The sequence below is a fragment of the Phascolarctos cinereus genome, unplaced genomic scaffold, assembly GCF_003287225.1.
Source record: "Phascolarctos cinereus isolate Bilbo 61053 unplaced genomic scaffold, phaCin_HiC Scaffold_7;HRSCAF=346, whole genome shotgun sequence".
NCBI classification, from domain to species: Eukaryota; Metazoa; Chordata; class Mammalia; order Diprotodontia; family Phascolarctidae; genus Phascolarctos; species Phascolarctos cinereus.
This window is the reverse complement of record NW_027556180.1, coordinates 108,128,595-108,133,899: the sequence shown is the minus strand read 5'-3', so window position 1 is coordinate 108,133,899 and position 5,305 is coordinate 108,128,595. Positions and strand designations below refer to the sequence as shown.

General features: G+C 35.2%; 1 pseudogene; it reads left to right on the top strand.

Moving 5' to 3' along the window:
• Window positions 1-352: 352 nt before the first annotated feature.
• On the top strand, window positions 353-1,443 carry LOC110212469 (small ribosomal subunit protein mS31 pseudogene; annotated as a pseudogene).
• Window positions 1,444-5,305: the final 3,862 nt, after the last annotated feature.

Below are 5,305 nucleotides of genomic sequence, written 5' to 3'. Positions count from 1 at the left end.
ATACTATTTATAGATTCTTTGTACATAGTTGTTTGCATGTTCTCTCCCCTATTAGACCATGAGCTCCCTGAGATCATGAGCTGTCTTTTGCCTTTCCTCATACCAGTGTTTAGAACAATGCTGAGCATATATTAAGAACTTAATTTTTACTGAATCACTATTAGTGATTGAAAATACAGGGCTTTCATTATAACTTTTTTTCTTCTTTGCCTCCAGAAGTAAACATTAAATACACAACAGGCAGTAGGCTTCCTTGTTCACCACCCCAATGTTCTCCCATATCTCGGTTTGTGGGCCCAGCCACCACTACCTCCTCCATTTTCCCTGCACCCCAGGTGGCTCTGAAGCAGCAATGGAGACTTGGGGATCATGGCTTCTGCTGACCCAACCAGGGCAGAATACAAAATTCACAGGTGTTTTGACACAGTGTCTTCTACAGAAAAAAAAAAAAAGAGATGAGTCTTCTGTTCCTAGGGCAAAGGTTTTTGAAAATGTTTCAGATAACCAGCATAACGAAAAAGAAAATACAAATAGCAACTTGTTGAATATTATAAGGTATATGAAAGTTGAATTAAGTATACCAAATGTGTTATGGAACATAAAAAAGTCACACAACCAATACATAAAGCAATGAAGAAGTTAAAAACCTGAGAAGGACAAGTAGTATGGCTCAGAAAGCTGTGAAAAATTCTGTACCTGAGAGTCACCAGTCACTGAGTCCTGAATTAGTGACTGCTGCAACTTGTGTTGCTGATTTCTTTTTTTCCTTTTGACAAGCTGTCAGTCAAATCAGAGTTTCTTGGTCAATTAAGGAAACATGAAAAAAAGACTTCAGAGCACACCAAGGAAGATAAACCAAACCAATAAGTTTCAGTGACGATTTCAAATATGAAAATTCCCAAGTCATCTACATCTCAAATTTATGCCAGACCAGACCATCAGATTCAGTTTTATGAAGGGCATGGGTTTTTGACTACAAGGAATTGCTGGATCTTGATTCTAGAAAAAGAAATGGATTATTCAAAGGGAAGGAATTTAATGTTTTCCTTGCAGTTGAGACACTGCCTAAAGAAGCACCTGAAAGGGACATCACCCACACTTTAGGGTGTTGGATTTACTAAGCAATTAGCCAGAGTAAATCAACTTCCTCAGAATACTTTTGAAGAGATGATCCAGTGGAGAAAAGTGGGAAAACCATGGACACTCCCAATTAGCAAGGAAGTATTGATGATGATGATGATGGTGCTGATATTCATGAGCATATATTTTTGGATAAATATCTGGAATATTTTTCTAAGCAAGTACCAATTCATAATTTCATGGAACTAGTTATTTGTAGACTCTACAAAAACTCATTTAACTGTTAAACAAAAAGTTGAGCTAATATAATGGTTTCAGAATTATTTCCATTTAAAAATGATATTCTTGAAAAAATTAACATAAAACTCACGTGAAAGCTTAGAAATTTATATTCTTTTGGATATGGACGGTCACAATATATTGAAATTTTATTTTTCCCCTTCATGTTAATTTGTGATGGATAACTATTGCAATTTGTTTGCATTGCAAAAGCATTAAATTAAGACTAACCATGTTAACTAAAAATATTCTTAGTTGTAAAGTTTCATTGTATTTTATAGATAATAAAAATTATGACGGGAGAACTGCAATTTATCATATATATATACATATATATATATACACACATATCTATATGTTATTCAACTGTTTCATAACTCTTCATGACTTCATTTGGATTTTCTTGGCAAAGATATTGAACTGGTTTGCTATTTCCTTCTTCACTCATTTTATAGATGAGGAAACTGAGACAAATAGGGTTAAGTGACTTGCCCATGGTCACACAGCTAGTAAGTATCTGAGACTGGATTTGAATTTAGAAAGAGGAATCTTCCTAACTACAGGCACAGTGCCCTATCCATTGCACCCACTAGTTGCCCCCCTAAATGTACACACATTCACACACACTCACACACAAATGCACACACATACACACACACATGCACACGCACACACACACACACACACACACACACACACACCAGTATTTGGGTGTGGAAATATTCCATAGTGGAGTTCTTAGGCTTCTGCTAACTCTTTCTGTACTTGCTCAGTCAAATCCTATCTTCTCTCATATCCTTTGTACTAGTTCATTTGGATCTGGTCTAATCTTCCTCATAGTGGCTTTATGACCCTGATTCCCTGAAAGCATTCAGTTGTCAATCAATAAGTAGTTACTACATATCTATTGCCTTAGATATATTTTCTACCAAAACCACCTCAGTGACCAGCCATGCTTGTACTTATAGTCCAAGACTGTAATTTCCTCTAGAACAAGGAATTTACTTTGTTCTTTTTATTCCCAACAACCGATAGTATCTAACACAATACCTTACCTAAACTCCATCTCCTTATATTAACATTTCTGTCACTGGCTCTGCCTTTCATTACATTCACTCTGTCTATAACTTTGGAGTTTTCTTGTACTCTTCCATATTACTTCCTGTACACAATTAATTATCAAATCCTACTAAATCTACCTCCTGCAATGTCTCTCACACCTGTCTCTTCCTTCCTAGTCTCACTGTCCCCACTGTAGTATACAAATTCTTATTAGTGCTATTTTCAATAGCCTCCTAGACTTCATTGTCTTGACTTTCAAATCATCAGTCATAGTGTTATAAGATAACCTTTCTCATTCAGTGATTTGATCATACTTTTTCTTTGCTCTAAAAACCTAATATAGTCCATTTTCCCTGAAGAATAAAGACACCAATCCCTTGGATCACAATTTTCTCCAATCTGGTCCTAAGCAACCTTTCCAGCCACTTGTCATGTAACTATTTTTTACACAAGCCAGAGTTTAAACCAGAGGTGTTAAAGAATGGCCAGCCAGTTACAGTGCCCTCAACACTCCAAAGTGAGGTTGAAACAGATTAAAATGCAATTGGGAAATAGTTTAACAAATAAAAATACAATAGAACATAGATAATGTCAACATGTGATTTTCTCAATCAATATTCAGCCTACAGAGACCCTTATATAGTTTATAGGACCTCATTTCTATTTGAGTTTGACACCACTGATATAAACAAACTGGTCTTCTATCTATCTCCCGTCTTCATGCATTTCTTGCTGTTGTTCCTTATACCTAGAATGTTCTCCTTTCCTCTTTAACAGTTCAGTTCAGATGCTGCTTTTTACATGAAGTTTTGCCTGATGCTCTGGTCCTATATCCCAAGCTTAATAGTAAGCTTTCACCTTGGATGTAATGACATCATGTTTTGTATCTCTCTAATGAATTTATCATGCAGTGTTGTGTATTATACTTATTAATGTCTGTGAATTATCTCCCCATTAGAATGTTGGCTCCAGGAGGCACAAGACTGGGTTTTATCTGAACTTAATATCTTCTACAGAGCCAAGCAGAGAACAAATGAATGGATTTCTTGAATGAAATATTTATTGAAACTGACACAGGTGAAAAAGATGCTACAGAGTAAGGTATTAAATGGTGCAGAACAGAGTGATATGGAGAATTGAGATAAGGGCCATGGGAGGGTAACATAGATAACTAAAGGGTTGGAAAGTGTGAATAAAAACAATAGAAACTTTATCTTTTCTAATTATTCCTCAAAATAAATCTGATTTAGATTAGTTTAAAATGCACTTCAAATGGCTGTTCTGAATGTTGGATTAGTTTCTCCAAAGTGTTTTGAGATTGTGTAGTAAAAGGTGTCATGTAATACAAACTGGTAGCATTACTATGGTGACATATCACAAAATAATAGCTACATTTAGTTTGGTTTCCATTAGTAACACAGTTATTCCTTTCAGGCGCAGTGATGGGCACATTTAAAAACCAAATAATGCCTCATCCATTTTCAAATGCATGGGGATGAAATTCAATAGACAGGATAGAAAAATGCATGGTACTTTTAGTGCATAATAGAAAGCAACAGTTATATTTTTTGCTTGCCTACCTTTTTGCAGAACTGGATATAATAACCATATGAATGAATGATATTTAATTTTTGAAGAAACTGGAAGCCAATTTTTAAGTTTTTGTCAGTAAAAAGAAAATCAAGTTATTTATTCTTTTCTTTAAAACCCACATGATTTATTATAAACATATATCAGTCTAATTAAAAGTGTTGGGATCATTAGCACTTAAATAAATGAATTTCATCAATAAAATGATATTTTCAGTCACTCCCTCTAACATATATCAGACTTTTTTTGTCAATGCCCACTTTTCTTTTTTTATGTTTTCTGTATTCTGTTCTTCTCATTCTCCTTCACTTTATTTCATAAATTTCCTTCCGGATTTCCCAAAATTTCTTACAATTGTCTATTTAATTTACTTATAAAGTCTATTACATTAATATACCCCAACTTGCTTAATCATTCCAAAATATTTAGGGTACTTCCAATGGTCTATCATATATAGGTATAATCTATTAGTGGTATTTTATGACAGTGAGTCAAAAACGCTATAGTAACTGTCAAAATTAAATTGAGTATCACACTCACACTGACAAGGCAAAGAACAGGTATATTGTGGGTACAAGAACACTGGTACATGTAAGAAATAGTATCTTTGGATGCCTAATTGGATTCCTAAAGGATGTTATAATGAAAATGCACAAGCAAAAAGAGATGGACAGGTCACAGAATTATAGAATTTGAGAGTTGCAAGGAACTTCAGTAGTCTCTAGTCCAACCTATACATGAAAAGAATCCCCATTATAGCAGTGGCTTTGTGTCTGGTCTCTATCTGAAGACTTCTAAGGAGGCAGCTAGGTGGCTCAGTGGATAACATTTGGGCCTGGAGTAAGAAAGACTCATCTTCCTGAGTCATGGGCAAGTCATTTAAATCTGTTTGCCTCAGTTTCCTCATGTATAAAACAAACCAGAGAAGGAAATGCCAAACCACTGTAGTATCCTTGCCAAGAAAACCTCAAATGGGGTCATGAAGAATCGACAGGACACTATAACAACAAAGGAGGAGGACTCCACCACCTCTTGAGACAGCCCATTCTGCTTATCAGACAGGTCTAAGTAATAATTTTTTCTCATGCCATTTTTAAACAATGATATATTGTAGGCACTTAATAAATACTTGCTGACCGACCTATTATTTCTGCTTCTCTCTCTGGGGCTAAACAAGGTAAATCCAATCCTTATCCATTTGGTAGTACTCTATATACTTATAGATAGCTATCATGCCCCTACCTTATGTTCCTTTAATCAACCCTCATGAGACATTGACTCAAAGTCTTTCACC